Source organism: Pholcus phalangioides, unplaced genomic scaffold (genome assembly GCF_987345545.1).
Source record: "Pholcus phalangioides strain wild (caught in Gottingen) unplaced genomic scaffold, Ppha-v1.0 ptg000027l_1, whole genome shotgun sequence".
NCBI classification, from domain to species: domain Eukaryota; kingdom Metazoa; phylum Arthropoda; class Arachnida; order Araneae; family Pholcidae; genus Pholcus; species Pholcus phalangioides.
Window position 1 is genome coordinate 5,329,348 of NW_028301617.1, and position 20,430 is coordinate 5,349,777.

At 40.0% G+C, this 20,430-nt stretch overlaps 1 long non-coding RNA gene across 1 annotated transcript; it reads right to left on the minus strand.

Annotated features, from left to right (window-relative positions):
- Positions 1-11,298: 11,298 nt before the first annotated feature.
- On the minus strand, positions 11,299-20,392 carry LOC149068236 (uncharacterized). The gene is made up of 2 exons (XR_016195174.1): positions 20,256-20,392; positions 11,299-13,911 (listed from the first exon to the last, which is right to left on the minus strand). It is a non-coding gene; the product is annotated as an uncharacterized LOC149068236 (long non-coding RNA).
- Between the last annotated feature and the right edge of the window lie 38 nt (positions 20,393-20,430).

Genomic DNA, 20,430 nt, shown 5'->3' on the forward strand with positions numbered 1-20,430 from the left:
TACATTAAATAAATGTAGTTTTGTGGGGGGGAGGGGATTTTGAGTAATACCAACATCTCTGTGAAATCGGATTTCAAATTTGATAATATTCCGGGACGGAATTTGAGTAATATTTCTTTTAATTGTATTTTAAGTGTTCTGGAACTTCGTCCAGGTCACTCATGTGATCTGTAAGTATGTCACGTGCCACTCAATAATTTAATAGAGGCTATTTTTATTCACCGATAATTGCACGTATTGATTCTAGACGCAGAGATAAATATCACGGATGATCACAGAAACGGAAAAGTTGTTTTCTTCGATTCCAACTGCCAAAATGCGGATTGTGACGATAGCAGCAGCGATTCATAAGTTCGGCCGTCTTTCCTCCGATGCCAGAGATGTTTTGAAAAACAAGGCACGTTATGGCGCGACGACTTTTCGTCATGATTATGCTGCTTTCACTCACGTATTGGAGTCGATGTTGTTGATGAATCCGACCAAGTTATATCTAATATAAATGAAACCAATGCACCGTGATCCTAGGCGTGGGAAAGAATGTAGGAACATGTTATAACGAACATGTTAACTTCAAATTAATACTTTGAGGGGAGGGCTGCTATCATGACAGAGACGATGTTTGAAATGTAGCTTTTTTTCATGTGTCAACAGCGCCACTAAAATTATATAAAAAATACGGGCCACTTAAAGTGTTGATGTATCACAGATCATTAGGTGATTTGTGTATTTCGAGCCGCTCAAATGATCTGTAAGTGTGCCTCCAGCCACTTACAGTAATTTGCAACTGAACTACGCGCCACTTGAGTGAACTGGGGATCTGGAAATGTGCTCGGGGTCACTTAGGTGATCTGGATACATGCTGTTGGCAGTTTAAATGATCTGGATACACTCTGTTGACAGTTTAAATGATCTGGAAATGTGCCTACAGCAAAAGTTCACTACTTTTTCAGTCCGCCGGCGAGATATGCGATGCCAACAATTTCCGAATTTTTTATAAATTTTTAAATATCAGGTTTCTCCCTCTACTAATAAGTTCTTCTCAATATGAAGAGCTAGATGGGCGACCAGCTTCTTCTGTTGAAGGAGTTAGAAAGTCAGAGTTAGAGAGGACGGTCACGAATGGGAATAATTTATATATAATTAATAAATTTGTTCAAATTTTGAACTTTACAAAAGAAACTGCTTTTGCACTTCTAATTAGTTTATTCTATTTTATTTGTGGAAAAAAGAATAATAATTGATCGATTTTCCAATTTCAGATTTTATGAATAAAATTCTGTAGTTCGTGAACATCCATGTACGATAATTACGACAGATAGATGGCGCGCCAGTAATAATATCGTATATTATTTTTACGGCCATCTAGGGTTTTTGAATCAATACATCCTCTCACAAAAGGAAAAAAACTATAAAACGTTTCGTATACGGTTTGATAATTCTAGCGATGAGGTCAGTCAGTCAGTCTCAAGACTTAGACATACCTCACATATTCACATACATTAAGAAATTAAACAATGATCGATTCGAACACCTGAGGGAAATTGTTGACTACGATGCTGACTGCTTAAGGAAACATAGGAGGACCAAACAAATTGGGTGCCTTACATGGGAGAGTTTGTAAATATGTTTTCTTCTTAATCAAAACAACACAACACAAACCCTTCTGGTTGAGACCCCGTCACGAACGGTCGATTTTTTCCACCCTCCTTCAGCGCAGCGAAGGGCGAGTGCAGTTCTCCCGTAGGTGCCAATCGAATGCTATTGAGGTGGTTGCATTGTTATCGTTTACTGATTTAATGAGGATTAGTATTTCCCTTTGAGAGATGTTTTACATTAACTATTTTAGTATAGTATATATTTTTTTCAACGCTCATTCTATTTTTTTCTTTTACAGACCCGACGTCCATACTAACGCGTCGCTTGAGGCACTTTAATGCCAATTTCTGCCGCTAGATGGCGCCACCAGAAATGTTTTCCGCGCGTTTTTGACCGACTTTCTTTTTTAGCCGGGTTTCGCACCTTTCGAGCCAGACTTCCTGTCCGATATATTTTCCGGATTTCGCACCTCTCGAACCAGACTACCTGTCGCCTGGGAAAATGTCCGATATATTTTCAAAATGGCGGTATTTTTCCCGGATCTCGCACCGCTCGAACCAGACTTCCTGTCGACCGTGTTTATTTTCAAAATGGCGGTATTTTTTATCTCCCGTCCCGGATGTCGAGACGTTAAACTTTCCCGCTTTTTCCGGATCTCGTGCTTTTAGAGCCCTTTTTGATAACTACCGGCTTTAGCTTGACCAAGGGATGTTTCCGTTCTCACGGATTTCTTTCCGATGATTACTATAGGTTATCTACAGAGGCGCTATATATATATATGCCCCCGTCAGCAAGGAAAGACCATCATTCTTAGTTTCAAGCTCGATCGAGATGGACTCCGCTGCAATCTTCGACGAAAACCCATTACCTATAGTCCGTTTCAGGTTAACTTTGCAGTGAAGAGGAAGCTACGAGGGAACCGCATCACTCGTTGCTATGACAACGAAAGCCCCTTAACCTATGTATCGATGCGCGGCCTCGGTAAGGTATGGCTGATTCTCGCCAATCGCGCAAAAAAATAATATTTTTTACGTGTAACGTAATGCTTGTAGAAAAAATTTCAGTCAGTTAGTAACAAAAAATTAGCTAATGAAAAAAAGAATCACTGTCGATACTTTCAGAAATTAAAGTGCGGGTTTTGAAATCACTTCAAAACCCGAACGCACGGTATACGTCGACGCCACTTATTATAACTACAGTTTTAGTCATTTTTCACGGATTCCCATTCTATGGAATCCGTGCTACAGGTCACTAAAGAGATCGGGAACTGTGCAACAAGTTGAATAAAGTGGTCAGGAAATGTGTTGTAGGCCACTTTAGTGATGTTGAACTGCATCGCAGGTATTCGTGAAGGGCTCCGGGAATTTTGTTCCTGACTCTTCGCTCCTCCGAGTGACTGTACGAATATGTGAACATGAGTGAGTGAATATTCATGTGTGAACGACCAAGTGACTGATGATATGAGTGACCAAATGAGTAACTGAGTGATTGACCATATGAGTGACCAAGTGAGTAACTGAGTGATTGACCATATGAGTGACCAATTGAGTAACTGAGTGATTGACCATATGAGTGACTGATCGAGTGAGTGGCCGACACTGAATAAGCAATTCGCAATTTTTTTTCATTAGCAAAAAAGTTGTATTTTACTCCATGAAATCACAAATCTTGTATGGCTAATCCAATTTATCAATAATTCTAAAATTATTTCGAGGTGTTTTTTAATATTTCCTTAAATTCTAAAAAAAAAATCCCTTTTTTTTCTACGCACTTTCGCACAATCAAGCCAACTCTGGAACTTTTATTGTTCATTTTGAAATCAAGTATCAAAACTATCTCTTCCCAACTCATAAACCATAATACGATAATTACGACTATCAAATGGGAATCTCACGTATGGCCCATGATACACATAATGCAACTAAATTGGCAATTCTAATCATTTTCACGAATATGAATGACTAATTAGTTAGCTAATTAGGATCGTAATTAGCATTAGGAACGATGTGATTAATAAATGACAATCTTTCGAATTTATGAAAATCACTATTCAGTCACTCACTTCGTCATTTATATGGTCACTCACTCACATATAAAGTCGATTTCACGCTCACTTGGTCACTCAAATGGTGAATTACCCAGTCACTCACTTGGTCACTCAAATGGTGAATCACCCAGTCACTCACTTGGTCACTCATAGGCTAGGTCACTTAGACTCTATCTCTGTGTTCACTTGGTCATTCAATCGCTCGGTCACTCACCTGGTCACTCAATCGCTCGGTCACTCACCTGGTCACTCATATGCTCATACAATCAGTCACTAATATAGTCAATCACTCAGTCACTTACTTGGTCACTCATACAGTCAATTACTCGGTCTCCGGCTTTCAATCAGCACTGTCACTCATATGGTCAATCACACAGACACTCACTCAGTTACTTGGTCACTCATATGGTCGATAATTCAGTCACTCATACAGTCAATTACTCAGTCACCAACTTGGTCACTCATATGGTCGATCCATCGGCCACTCACTCATTTACTCACTTGGTCACTCATACGATCAATCAGGTCGTCACTCACTCAATCAGTCAATCATATGGTCAATCACTCAGTTACTCACTTGGTCACTCATATCACTCGGTCACCCATATGGTCAGTCACTTGGTCGTTCACACATGAATATTCACTCACTCATGTTCACATACTCGTACAGTCACTCAGAGGAGCGAAGAGTCAGGGACAAAATTCCAGGAGCCCTTCACGAATACCTGCGATGCAGTTCAACATCATTTAAGTGGCCTACAACACATTTCCTGACCACTTTATTCAACCCGCTGCACAGTTCCAGATCTCTTTAGTGACCTGTAGCACAGATCGAGATCATTCAAGCAACCCACACACGTCACATTTAAAAATCGCTTAAGTGATCCGTGGATTCAGATCATTCAAGTGACCCACGGGACATTTGAAGATCCCCGCGCACAGTTCTAGAACACTCAATCAGCGCAGCACATTTTCAGATCACTTAAGTGATCGCGACACAGTTCCAGACCCCTAAAATATTCGTCGGCCCTTTCCCAGGTGAGTAAAGTGAGTCGTCGCGCATTCCTGCATATTCTGAAATAATAGCTGATGATCGCCCCCTCCCCACAAAATATATAAAATCGGGGGGTCCTAAACATTTTTGATGCCTCGAAATTTTTGAGATGCACATGACCCCGTGTCTGATTGATCTGTATATGTGCCTCGGGTCATTGTAGTAATCTGTAAATGTGCTACAGGTCATTTCAGTGATCTGTAAATGTGCTTCGGGTCGTTTTAGTGATCAGTAAATGTGCTTCGGGTTATTTTAGTGACCTGTAATTGTACTGCGTACCACATAAATGATCTGTAAATGTGCCGTGTCCGTTAAGAGAGTTTCCACTGTACCAATATATAGCATTGTTGTTTTGGGGGAAAATGTGGCCCACAATAGGTGTAAATTCGAGAAAAAGCTCGAATGTCTTGTAGTAGACTACTACCAGCTAGAGCAGAAGGGGAAAAATAAAGTGGCCCTTAAGGGCCTCGAGGAATTCTTCTGTGAGGCAAGGGATTTTCTTGATCTCTTGGAAGTTAAATCATGTTGCCACAAAAGAGCGCTCATGTTCAAGCGGAAACTAACCTCAACCCCAATGACTCTAGGAGACTCCGACCCCCCCCCCGCCCGCAAATGGGGCCCGGCGCAAAAGGTTGAAAAAAAAGAAAAACAAATCTAACTCTAATTTGGGGTCTTCAACCGCCCCCGGAAGCTCATCAGATACCCAAAAATCTGAATTAACCCTTGACACAACAGATAATTTGACCCACGGGTCCGCAACCAATGCAAACGACAATATAAATTTGCGTCTCAGTTTAACTGATAACACGCCAGCAATTTCTGATACTAGTGCAAATAACTCAGAACAGCGAAACACAAGCATTTCCGAGGAGAAAACAGACTCCCACTCGGCGGGAAATACCACAGATTACTCAACGAGCACAAATAGCTCTAGATGTGCAAACGGCTCGTCCGCTCATCAGAGCACCACAGCCGAAAGTTCGATATCGGACCACACCATAGCTGCAGATGGCTTAGGATCACATCAGGCCGTGTCAGATGTCAGCAGACACTCGCCACCCCCCCCCCCCCAAGCTCGTCCCCCTCTGCTCCAAACAATGAACAAGCATGCGATACTGACACAACGGAGCGAGCCCCGTTGTCAAACTTGGTCGGAAACGCCCACCCGAACACAAACAAGCCAGAAGGGAACGCCCCCTCCTATCCGGTAGAAAACACCCACCCGAATGGCAACAACGCTGGAGAGACTGCCATTACAAACTTGGTAGGAAACGCCCATCCGAACGACAACACTCGATCAACACTTGATCAAGGAGCAAACGCCCCCTCAGCAAATGTAAACATAAACAATAATCCGGCGCCCTCGTCGGACGAAGATGAGCAGACAAATGATCAGAATAATGATGGGTTTCAACCTGCACGGCGCCCTCGTAGTCGTAATAACATCCCTGCCATCAGTCTAAAAGAATGGGGAGACACGTGGCTGACGGACTTTGGCGCCCTCAGAGCTCTCTGTGAGATCCCTCCACTCTCAAGACCGGCCCAAAATACACTTGTTGTGGAAGTTTTCACTGAAACTGACCACAGATCGGCTACGAAATTCTTCGATGAACGAGAATTTAAATACAACACATACCAACTACACTCGGAGAAAACACTCAAATTCGTAATCAGGGGTCTCCCGGCAAACGTCAGACCAGACGAAATCAAAGAGGAACTGCGGAAACAAAACATAAGCACGGTCAAAGTAGCCAACATGACGACAAGGGCTGCCAACAGACCCTTACCGCTCTTCTTGGTAGAAATCAAAGTTGAAAACAAAAATTTCGCTAATGTCAAAGAATTAGCGGGTATAGATACCGATAGATATAGAACGCTATAGGGGTAACGCTGCCCCGATTCAATGTAGACGCTGTATGGCATTTAACCACACGGCCCTTTTCTGCAAACATAGGCCCATCTGTGCATTTTGCTCCGGGCCACATGAAACGCAAAAAATGTAAGACGCCTGTCCTAATTAATTAAAATCCTTCAGAGTTCGCACAAACTTCTTTCCATGCCTTTCTTGTGGCATTTCCGTTCTCATAAATACCTAGGGATTTATCCCATAGGTCCCACTGGTCTATAACTTCTATCAGAGAAATCATGACAATTCCACATCGATACGTTCATTCATCTTCTTTTCACGTGCAATTTGATCTCGAAGAAAAAAAAAAAAACAGAGTACCATGGACGACAGACGGTAACAAGTCGTGACGTATGAATGCATATATAAAAACGTATTAATAATAGTCTTTAATACACTTTGGCATATAAGTACTGAGTGCCGTACTCGACCATTAAGACGGCGATGACACGACGCCGCCATTGTCAGTCGTTGGGACGGCTGCATCAGCACCGTCGTCCCTATATATATATTCTAGAAACCTTGGTCCCTATAGTTCGTTTCAAGTTAACTTTGCAGTAAAGGGCAAACCGCATCACACGTTGCTACGACAACGAAAGCCTTTCCCCACCAATGTATCGATGCGCGGTCTCCGTAAGGTATGGCTGATTATCGCCAATCTCACTGAGAAAAATCTTTTAATGGTAACCAAAATATTTCTTCTAATTTAAAAATTTTAAACGAATAAAGATCGGTTCAGAACGACATTTCCTCAGTGTTTTTTCAATCATTCAAAAAATTGAAATATTCTGCATAAATGATCATCGTAACCCTCCGATACATGGGAACTATATTTTGCGGCGCGAAGGAATACATTCTCTACCTTTCTCTTCACTGCAAAGTTAACCTGAAACAGACTATAGTGCTTTGTGAAAGCCCCCCCCCCCCCTATTCTTTCTTTACTTGACTGTGCCACCCTCCCACGACAAAATGGCCGCCGGCACTTTTCTCGAACGACCAAAATCGTTGCGAGGCCCCTTTCACACTAAAGATGCGGGCGCCCACATCCTTTACTTTGAAATTCGTGCATAAAAACGATTTTTTTCGCAATTTTTGTAATTATTTTTCTCCTTCTTCCCTGAAATTCAAACTCATTCAAACTCGTGAAAATTAGTAAGGCGATTTATACGACTTTCATAAATTCGAAAGATTGTCATTTATTAATCACATCGATCCTGATGCTAATTACGATCCTAATTAGCTGATATTTATAAATTAGCCATCCTGATACTAATTGAAATCATAATCGATTAACTAATTAGTCATTCAAATTCGTGAAAATTATTAGAATTGCGAATTTAGTAGCATGTGTATCATGGGCCATATGTGAGATGAATATTGTGGTGCATGTGTGGTGTAGCAGTAGTAGGTAGAGCCTCCAAAAAATGGCTCGGGGATCCATGAAGTCAGCCACCTCGTTGGGCAATTTGCCTGTTGTGGCGTTGTATTTGTATTAACTAAAATGACCCGAAGCGCATTTACAGATCACGTAAATGAGGCAAAGCACATTTAGAGATCACTTAAATGACGCAAAGCACATTTACAGATCACGTAAATGAGGCAAAGCACATTTAGAGATCACTTAAATGACGCAAAGCACATTTACAGATCACTTAAGTGACCCGGAGTGCAGTTTCACATCACTTAGGCAGCCCGCGACACAATTTCAAATCCGCGGCACATTCACAGATCGCTTGTTTTTGACCGGCACAGGAATAAAAAGTCCTATTGTAACGTATCAGGGGCACGGGGAGCCAAAATAATTTTTGAGGTCTGTTTTCATATATAGGCTACATATTTCCAGAGGTCTAATTCGGCATCTAAAAGGTATACACGATTACAGAATTTAAGGAAATATTAGAAATCACCTCAGAAATAATTTTAGAATTATTGAGAAAAAATTTCATAATTTATGGAAGTCTATAACGTGTGTGTGTGTGTGTAAAAATATCTACAAAATTACTGAATGAAATTATTGCGAGTAATTTAGAAATTATGAAACATATTGAGAATTGTTGAAAGTTTAGTATAGTTGTTATATCAAAGTATATAATATTTAATTCATGAAAAGAAAGTTTCATTATTAAACTATAAAATTAATAAAAAAATACGTAATTTCAAAATTATCGGATGGATTAAAGATTTAATAAAAGAAATAATCAATTAAAAAAAGTTGATGAAAGGAAAGCATTTGAAAATAAATAAAAATTTAATGTCAATAAATTTGGAGAACCCCTGTTTAGTAACAAAATACCGCGATTGGACATTGTGGCCCGCGTGCTTCGTCCAACTTTTAACGGAGAGATCAGTTAAACGTCAATTCGGATTTTTATGACCCACAGAAGAAATGTCGATTCGGATTTTTATGATCCACAGCAGAAACGTCGATTCGGATTTTTATGACCCACAGCAGAAATGTCGACTCGGATTTTTATGACCCACAGCAGAAATGTCGATTCGGATTTTTACGACCCACACCAGAAATGTCGATTCGGATTTTATGATCTAAAGCCGGGTTTTCTTAGGAATGGGTTTTTTACGCCGCATGAACTGAACAGTATAATTTCACGTCGGCAGCAACGTGTGACATAATCACGCTACGCGTTTGTGTTTTCCTAGCGTGGCGCACCAGCTAGAGGCAGCTATAGCACATGGCCTTGGCAACAGAGACTCTGTCGTCTGCATGCTCCGGTTTGAAGAGAAGGGAAAGAAAACAACAACAAAAACAATGAAGGGAAGATAGGTGAAACGCGCGGCGCGTTTGACTCCTCCAGAAGCAGTCAGCCAATAACGCCCGACGTAAAGCGCTGTCGTGAGCCGTATTGCGCTCTGTAGGAAAATAGTCATACTGCTTTTCTTATTGGTACCTATTTTTGCTAATTTGGAATGCTTTCAAAATTACTTAGATAGTATTCTTTATGGCTACCTTCCCTCCAAATCAGATGCACCAGCAAAGGTCTATCTTTCTCACACCACTGTATCATAATGATGAGATTTAATACTGAAACTTCCAAAAGAAAGCAAATCGGTAAACTGGTATTTCAAGCCAGGAGGGTGGAGAGCAACAACATCACTTTGCCTGGCACACCCAGAGAGGGCCCCATCAAAATGAAATGAAAATTTCGATTCGAGTGGCACATTCTGAGATCACTTGAGTGGCACGTGACATATTTACAGATCACATGAGTGACCTGGACGAAGTTCCAGAACACTTAAAATACAATTAAAAGAAATATTACTCAAATTCCGTCTTGGAATGTTATCAAATTTGTATTTGGAATCCGATTTAACAGAGATGTTGGTATTACTCAAAATCCCCCCCCCCCACAAACTACATTTATTTAATGTAGCCCTTAATTTCCCCACTCACTCCGTAATTTTTTGAAATTTCAGCAATGATCGGTGGCTTTGCAAAGTTATGACGTAATCACCAATTTTGTGACAGTTGGCATTGGAAATCTTGTGCCGTATTTCCGGCAAAATTATAGATTTCATTTAACAGTACAGGAGAGAAAATTACATTTTCGCAAAAAAAAAGGTGATTTTGGGGAACAATTTTTCATTTGGCTGACAATTTTTCAAAATTTTTCATTTGGCCAACATTTTACAAATATGGAAATAAATTTGCCAACATAGCGAACGAAGGTACTACGTAATAAGAAGTTTACAACGTCACACTACATGAACAGACACTAGGAGTCACTTAATGTCATTAGAAAAACAAAGAGGAAAACTGGGGTTTTGAGGGGATCCCTCAGAAATCGGGGCCATGTGCGCCAGCCGTAAAATCCACCTGTGGGGACGAGGGTCAGTTGCAACTTTTTGCAAAATAGGTCAATATAAAATTCAACTGTCCGATTACACAAGACCAGCGGTTCCTAACCGGTGCTTCGCGGAGCCCCACCGCTCGAAGAAAATATAAAAACTGTAAATTTGAAAAAAAACTATATAAATGTTTTTGAATAATAAAAGTAAAGGAGTTTATAGACCGGCGTCGCAATTCGGCCAACACGCCTACTGTTCCAAACAACTGACCCATTCCATTTAGTAGGAGTATAGTGCGAGAGACTAATTGCTCTCACAGTTTGAAGCTTTCTTTGAGAATGGCGTACGTTGGTTTGAGAAGCAACTCTAACTTCCGAGTTCACGTAAGTTTATTTCAACTGGTACATACATTTTATCGTCAGGGACTCGCCAAATTTCATAGGATCGGCCCTAATATGATTACACTTTCTGTGCAGAAAAAAATTAAAAACCCACCAGGCAAGTGGTTAAACATTGTTTTTGAAAACAAATATAAAGAAGCCTCTCGAAGTTTTACTCAGCGGGTCTCACAAAATCCAAGACCATATTCAGAGATAAAGGGGAAGGCATGGGCTCGTGTCCATACGTGTCTCTTACCAAGGCCTAAGACACTTTGTTTTCATGTTACACATATCATTATAATTTAAAGATCTGGCTCTGTTGAAGTCGAAAGCATATACGTTAGTACAGTGGTTCCCAAACTTTTTGAAGCGTGACCTCCATTTGACAAGAATTTAATCGACGACCCTCCCCCATATAAGATGGCCATACCCCGTTTTCCTGGACATTCATGATTTATTTTTCTTTAATTCCCGTAACTACAAATTAATAAAATCAAATAATTTTTTGATATTTAATTAGCACAATAGTTTTATTATGAAATTTTAAGCTACATGCACACATATGTTTTTAGTTTTGAATCCTGCGAAGTGCGTCATCAAACACAGCCCCAAGTTAGGATGGAATGCGCATCGTAATGATGCAGAGTGGGTAACCAAACTCACTGTCACTATTGCAAAATGCAGAGCACAATGTAAAAATATGAGTTGTTTTTGTTGGAAGAAAAATTTTAGTTGATTTATCTCTCTCTCTCTCTCTCATGTATTATTTTTGAATACTCATAACATCGTGACACAACCACCCTTGCTCTAATATACAAAATTCTTTTTCAACTCAAAAGTATTTTCTATATCAGCGAGTATCCATACTGCCCACAATAATCTTAACCTTCCGCCTTCTCTCTTCTCGATGTTTTTGAGCCCTCCCAATATTTTCAGTGACTTCACTTATTCATCAGAAAAGGTTTGTAAATGATAAACACTGCATTAATTGTTCACAGTACCAAATTTAGACATTTCCCCTATACATTTACATACTACTCATCACGTTCTGTGAAATATTTTTAGAAATTATAAAAACAAAGTTGGTTGATTTTTCCTTGAACCCCTTCCCCCCCCCCCAACCCGTAAAAATATTAACTTGATCATTAGCTAAAATCACACTATATGATACATGTATGGTATCTGTTCAGCTGAGTTTTGAGACTGAGGCATTTTTTAGTTTTGACACATTTTTACTTACGTTGTAAAAAATAAATTTCTTATTCTGACATTTTCATTTCACAGAATCCCTTACAGGCCCTCTAGTTCATTAAAGGGGAACTCCCTGGGGATCACAACCTAGACTTTGGGAGCCGTGTTAGTATATATATGAGCTATTAGATGATTTAGGTCTGACTTTCCATGTATGGTTCCTGTCCAGAGTATATATATATGCTCTAAGAAAAATTTCCGGTTTCTCTGTTGCTTCTGTAGCATAGTGGTTTGGCTCACTCACCCAGATTGCTGGGAGATGTTGGTTTGATTCCCCCACTGAGGCAGCTGAATTTTCTTTTCTGAATTTAATCTTTGCATCAGCCAGTTGAATAAACATCTGTATAAATAGTGGAAAGTGACATGATCTTCCAAAAAATGTCATATGTAATCACTGCATTTACATCTGGTTGTGTCACAATGTGACTGCACCTGGGAAAGTCCGGCCCCAGTCATTCCGGAACTTGTGATCATTCTTTCTGGGCTAAAAAAATTATGAAGCTTCTTCAGGAGCAATTTCACTGTGAACAGAGCATTTTTAAGGCTTACCAGAAACGCAAAAAAAATATTTCCATGATCTGTTAGGCTGGGTTTACACTGGACAGATACGATAAGAGATACTTACAGTGACAAGGATTGTATCATTTTAGTATCGTCCAAGTGTGAACCTGGCCTTAGAAGCAATGGAAACATAATTTCTTGCTAAATATCATGCTACACTGCATGGGTTCTTTCGTGACTGCTTAAAAAATTTGTCGAATCCAAAATATGTGAACAATTTTGTGAATCTCACATGATTTGCCAAAAAGAATGGCAATATCATCACTATTATACCAGAGTCAACTCTACCCTTTTTGGATTAGTCAAGCTTCAAACATGTTTCTTCTCTGTGTGGATTCTTTCGTGTTTCTGTAAACTGCGGCGGTCCCTAAATTTTTTGCTGCAAACGTCGCATTCAAAGGGTTTTTCCCCAGTGTGAATTCTCATGTGGATCCTCAGGTTTGACTGATCTGAAAATTCCTTATTGCAAATAGAGCAGGCAAAAGGTTTTTCCTTGGTGTGAGTCCTCGTGTGTCTGACTAGATGATTCTTCAATGGGAATGATTTACCACAATAGTCGCATTTGAAAGGTTTCTCTGAGGAGTGAAACCTTTTATGAAGTGCTACATTATAAATACGAGCAAATTTTTTATTGCAAATATCGCATTCAAATGGTTTCTCCCCAGTGTGAATTCTCATGTGGACACTCAGGTTTGACCGATCTGAAAATTCTTGATTGCAAATAGAGCAGACAAAAGGTTTTTCCTTGGTGTGAGTCCTCGCATGCCTGACTAGATGACTCTTCAAAGAGAATGATTTACCACAAAGGTCGCATTTGAAAGGTTTCTCTGAGGAGTGAAACCTTTTATGAAGTGCTACGTTATAAATACGAGCAAATCTCTTATTGCAAATATCGCATTCGTAAGGTTTTTGTCCGGTATGAACCTTTTCATGGCATACCAGCCGAGACCTCAATGGAAATTTTCTATTGCAAATGTCACACTTGTAGGAATTCTCTTCGGTGTGAACCTTTTTACGCATGTCTGGACGAGAAAAATTGGGTAATGTTTTATTGCTGGCATCAGATTTATACGCCATTGTATCGATGCAAATTCCACTGGTCAAGTTTGTGATTTGTACCTGCACCGAAAGCTTCTTAGAACAAATTCCTTGGGTACTATTTGTCTGTCTGTTGATAGAATTGTTCATTTTTGATTCACTTCAAGATGATGCTTCCGTTTTCAATATCGGGCAAAAATGTTTCCAATTAACATATAAGAAAGCTTAGCTTCTGTATCTTGATTCTGAACGTATCAGTGAACTTCAGAAATACCTGAAGAGAAGAATAACACTTTAATTAATATGCAGTTATTTATGTGTGTTAAAAACAAAATAATATATATATTTCCGTTAAGCATATAATTGAGCTTTCATGATCCAATCATATAATTTAACAATGTTTTTCAGCATATCATGTCTTAATCCATGTCAATGACTGAAAGATAATGTTACGAAAATTATGTAAATAGTAATCATTTATTTCATTTTTCATCTGTAAATAATTGGTAGTGCATTTTTTGTAAATGCCTCGAAATTTATGCCAAATTGACACGATTTGTGACGGCTATAACTTAGCGACATTATGATGCCGAAAGATAAATGTAAAGATGTCACGCGAATTGTCGAGACTATTCTAGAAGGTTGATTTAGCCTATATAAAATGGCACCACCAAAACAGAACTAACCAGTTGTTGAAATTGTGAGAGACCATTATTTCTCAGTAGCATTGCATCAAGATCTATATTTGTAAATAAGTGTAAAAAGTTGTTATGTGAATAAATCTGTGACATCCTGCATTTTTATTTTCATCCTCTGCTCATTTCAAGAACTTATGAGAGAAATTATCCAGAACGATAAGCTTCAGGTCTCAATGGTTCCAGAAATTTACTTTTACAAAATGCTTCTAAGTAGTGCTTACAGAGGTATCTTTAACACATTGGTCGAAAGTACCAGCCTTAAAACATGCTATTTAGCAGCACGAAAGCACACTACTTTCAAGATGTTATCAATCAGCTAATTAGTAACATTTGCTAGAATGCTACCAATAAGCTTATAGGGCATTTATAAAAAATAAAAAAATGCAAATCCATATTTTCTTCCAAAATGACGTTTTCAACGTAGTCGGATACCTTAAGTAGTAGTAGTAATCCAGTACACCCTGGTCTGATATGCACCAGATTAGCGAGAGTCTACTGTATTCATATCTGTATTAATTCCAGAAATATTGAACTCGATATGAATTTTTTTTTTCCTGCCATTTTTTTTTTTCTTCAACTCTTCTTTTGCACCACACACATTTTAAAACCGCAAACCCTGCCTCTGAAAAGCACATAAAAATTACCCAAACTTCAAACCTAAACTTCCCGTTGGGTTTTAAATGAACACTAATAAAGGATAAACATTTGAAGTTGGAACCACATTAGCGTCAGTTCGTAATTACTAATCAGGCAACACAAATACATTAAATACTGAATAGTAAATGGAGCTTACACGAGTGGGAAGTCAAAACAAAATATGAAAATAGAAAATTAACCTAAATGGTTTACTGTATTAACACTGAAAAGTTATCGAAACAAGTGCATACATATACTCTATAGAACATTACTATACAGATTCAACTAGAATACTGTTCCGGATAATTTTTCACAAGACTTCGAGATTGCAAATCAAGAAGCAGTTCGACGGACAAAAAGATATTTATTTACAGAACAGCAATTTACACGTACGTACAACCTAACCAGAAAGCTAACAACTTTCTCGCAAAGTCCAACCACAACACACTTTTCATCCAGTCTCTATCTATTCGAGCCTGGCATCCCTTATTCTCATTCTTCCTACTATTTATAGGTCTGGTCGAAACTTCGAGAAAAATAACATTCCACAAATTTGTATTTCAGAGTGCCAGGTTTGCGGCATCACTGTCTGGATGGGCGTAACCTTCTGGAAGATTCTTTCCAGTTTTCCGCCAATCGCATGTCATTGTGCTTAACCAAAACCGGTATCAACTGATTTCGATATTTCTGAGAACCATCGAACAAATCGTGCCATCTATCGTCCATAGATCGTAACAATACACTATAGAATACTTTTTGGATAACAAATAATTTGCGTATATTTCAATAAAATATGTGGGTTCTCTAACTTGGGCAAAATTAATTAAGCAAAATTTAAGAACAAAAAAAATTGCATAACAAAATTTAAAAGACTGAATTTCTCTTTCAATTTTGCGCAGACAAGGGTTGACAAAAACCTATTCAAATGTTTTTATTCTGTCAAAGACATGTTAAGAAACTTACTTTAATGCAAAATGGAACTACCATATATACTCGTGTATAAGCAGAGTTTTTTTGTGGAAAAATTCATTCCTCAATTCGGGGGGTCGGCTTATACTCAGGTCAGTTTCTGATGAAAAAATTTCAACCCCACAATCAGTAGTCATTTTTGTAGCAGTGTTCGAGAAACTAACATTATTGGTATGGGATATGTTCAAACCCCACGGAACCGATGTCAAAGCCGAGGCAAAGAAATCGAAAACATCATTGGCTTTGATACCAGGTGGACTAATGTCGATTGGAAAGCCTTATGTGAGCATTAACAAGTCTTTCAAAGATTATTTGAGGAATTTGTGGATCGAATGGATGAGTTCCAATGATAAAGAAAATACAAAAAAGTGGTGCCTAGAAGAAACCTGTCATTGGCCCAGTGTGCTAATGGGTACATGAGGCGTGGAATTCTGTTTCCACTGAAATTATCATCCGATCCTTCAAAATGTGTTGCATCAGCAATGCAATGGACGGAACTGAAGATGATATCGTCTTTGAAAGTGACAATGGCAATGAAAGCCCAGATAAAGATGAAAACAAAGATGCTTATACACGGGTTGCCAATCTATTGCGATTTTGGTGGTCCTGAAGTGGGGGGGGGGGGGGGGGGTTCGACCTATACACGAGTATATACGGTATTTGGATTTTTAAATATAATTTATTATGATTATCAAGTGCACCATATTAAAATTTACAATTTTTTTTTTTTGTCTGAAAAGATTCTTCTTACAGTTAAATTTAATTCTCACAGAACATCAGATACTACATCATCAATCTTATATAGTGGATTCCGCTTATAACGTTTATCAGGGCTGAAACTAGAGGGAGCAGGCCTGTCATTTGGGGGGTCAGGGGGGTATTTACTGTATTTTCAAAAGCCCCCCCCCCCCCAGCTTTTGAAAATACACTAAAAATTGTATATATAAATACATCGAGTACATGTTCTTTGCCCCTTCTCTGGAAAAAGTTGAAATGACGGCCCTGACCCGTAAGCTAGACCACAGGGGCACGAATTTCTCTTACCCTTATATCCCCCTTCAACATTACAAGATGGTATACGTCAAGGTATACAAGGATGACGTCACTCTCTGCTACCTATGAAAGTTTTAACAACTGGCTGTTGCGAAGATATATTTTGGAAAGAGAGAAAATTCAACTGCCCTTGCAGGGAATCGAACCCACATCCTTTCACTTTCTGGGTGAACAGCCAAGACCACTAGACTACAGAGGCACAGAATCTCTCAATCTTTCCTCAGAGCTCGTATAAACTGAAAGGGATCGTACATGGACGGCCAGACCAGACTCTGACCAAGCTCACAACTGCTGACGCTGACATCAGATTTCCAAAATACACTGCTCAAAACAATTAGGGGAGCAAGCAAAAAAAGTGAAGAAAACCGTGCGAGACAGTCACGTATTGGCATACAATGGATAGTACACACGTTTCAATGCGCAATACAGAAAAAAGACGTAAAAAAATTTGGAATTAAGCTTTAATTCTTTGAAAATATGGAGAAAACAAGAAAGATGATTTAGGGCAACAATTTGGTTACATGTAAACGATAAAAAAAAGTACTGTTTAGACATGATGCATGAGTTTTAATAGAGCGCGTGGTTTCCTCGAACAGCTAAGACTGCTGCACACCTGTTTGCCATGGATGAGATGAGGTTATCGATCAGACTTTGGGGAATACTGTTCCACTCCTCAAGAAGTGCAATCTGCAAGTCTCGAACAGTAACAGGCGGCCTTGGTCGCGCAGCAATGCGTCGCCCGAGCATGTCCCAAACATGCTCGATTGGGTCCAGGTCAGGAGAGCACGCTGGCCATTCCATACGCTGTATTGTTTCAGCTTCAAGCATGTTCTCCATCAGACGAGCTCTATGAGGTCGGGCATTATCATCCTGGAAAACAAAGGAATCTCCAATGGCTCCAGCGTAAGGGATGACATGAGGTCGCAGTATCTCGTCTGCATACCTTCGGGCCATCAAAGTGCCATTCCGAATGATATGCAGGTCCGAACGTCCGCCTATGCTGATTCCACCCCATACCATCCAACCAGCTCGTCTGTATTGTGACCTTTCACGAACGAATGCGGGGTTATTTCGAGTGCCCCTGTCCCTCCATACCAGAACACGTCGGGTGTCACACTCCAGACTGAATCGGGACTCGTCTGTAAACAGCACTTGGCTCCAATCATGTTGCTCCCAATCTCGATGTTCAGCAGCCCAGCCCATCTTCTTTGGGCCGAACGGTGGCGTGGGGTCAACGGAATGCAGACCATTGGCCTACGTGCATAGAGCCCTCCCTCATGAAGCCCATTACGTACTGTTTGGCTGTACACCCTTCGTCCTGTTGCCAAGAGCAACCGTCTTTGCGTAGCATTCTCTGTTCTGTTTCGACGGGGTGTTAACCGTATATACCGGTCATCAGTTGCTGTAGTGGCGCGTGGCCGACCTTGCCCTGGTCGACGTCTAACATTTCCTGTTTGTTGGAATCGATTCCACAGCCTTGCAACAACACTTCTGGCGACTCCAACAGCGTCCGCGACACTACGTTGTGTTTGCCCTGATTCCAGTCTGCCTATAACACGCCATGCCATGGATTCTGGTAATCACGTTGTTGAGACATGCTCAAGTCACCTTGTCTCAAAAAAAAAATACTGCGCAATCGAATTTCACAGTTACGGCAGTAAAACAGACGTTTCTGCAACATCCCGATTTCTGCCCTTATCTCCTTTTTCTGGTTTTTGACGTCATGAACTTTGATTTGCATATGAAGTTTTCTTCTTCCGTTTCCTGCTAGGCTTTAAATTATAGATGATTCATTTTATGTTACTTATCGGTATACATCTGTGCGTAATTTTGTTAAAACCATGTGCTCCCCTAATTGTTTTGAGCAGTGTATATCTTTGCAACAGCCAGTTGTTAAAACCTTCGTATCACAAGATGGCCCTAAAATGCATGATTTTCCGGTGGACAAAACATCTAGTTCTGGCTCTGCTCTTAGAACTTCTCATTAGTACGACACATTTTCATGGTCTCATCTTTCATTAATATTTTCCGTTTACAACTTTTTAAAAAAATATATATATTATAAGAGGGATGAACTGTACTCATTCACCCCCACCTCAAAGATTTCAAGTGATAAAGGCTTCAAATTTTTGGATATTGCCAAATCTTATATTTTCATATATATTATAAAGGCTATGTTCAAATCTCCACCTTCTGCGGCAGAGCTCAGCTAAAATTTTTTGAAAGGTCTTTGATAGAGTGAAAAAACTGAAAAAATCTTGCACCCTGTGGAGGCCATGTGAATTTGTCAATATCAGTTAATCAGGAAATGAATGCAATTTCATTCCCTGGGAAAACCCAGATGTGCTCGCAACATCTCAAGCTCGCATGTCTCAAAACTGAAGGGTGTGCGCTTATGCCCCTCGTTAAAAATTACACACGTGCCCTTAGGCGCTGGGGTATGTATGCATTATAGTGTTACCAGAGTGATGGTGGAATCGCACGAAATCACTGCAGAAATCTAGTCTGTCTTTGGGGAGAATACAACTGACCCTCCTGGGGCTATGGATTCTATATTATTGTTTTGACCTTCCACCGAAAGAAAGCTCAAGGTCACACTTCCTGGAGTGCATAAATATTGTTTTAATGCTCTTGGGTGGGCGATCCGCCACTGGGACCCCCTCCCCCAGAATGGTAAAAAAAAAAAAAAGACTCTTAAGCCGGGTTTTCCTAGGAGCAGGTTACCTGCACCGTGAAAACGCTGATTGGTTAAAAAACGTGAATTTCAGGTTTTTAACCAATCAGCAATTTCACGCTGCGCGCACCGTAGAAAACCTTTTCCTAGGAGCAGGTTTCCTGTGCCGCGCGCAACGTGATTCGCCCAGCGCGACACGCCGTCCACTCACCAATAAGAAAAGCAGCATAACTGTTTTCCTGCAGAGCGCAATACGCCTCACGACAGCGTTTTACGTCAGGCGTGATTGGCAGACTGCTTCTGGAGGAGTCAAATGCGTCGTGGGGTTTTGGCGATACATATATTTTCTTCACTATCTTGTGTTTTATTTCCCTTTCCTTCAAACCAGAGCATGCAGACGACAGAGTTGCTGATGCCAGGGCCATATACTTTATATAGCCACCTTGAGCTGATGCGCTACGCTAGGAAACCACAAACGCGTAGCGTGATTATGTAACAAGTTTTTGTCGACGCGAATTGATCCAGTTCGGGTCACGCCTCGCAACAAACCTATTCCTAGGAAAACCCGGCTTAAACGCATCTACTGACCTGTACTTGGATGTGAACTTAACACGAATGAATCCACGCAAGGAATTAGTGAATCCGCGCGAGGCGGAATCCTAAATTCAATACCTTGATCAACAATCACCTGCTGGTAAACATTGTTGTCTGTGACTGCACTTGACTCCCGAGATAAACAAAGAATAAAGTTCGTAGTGTTATA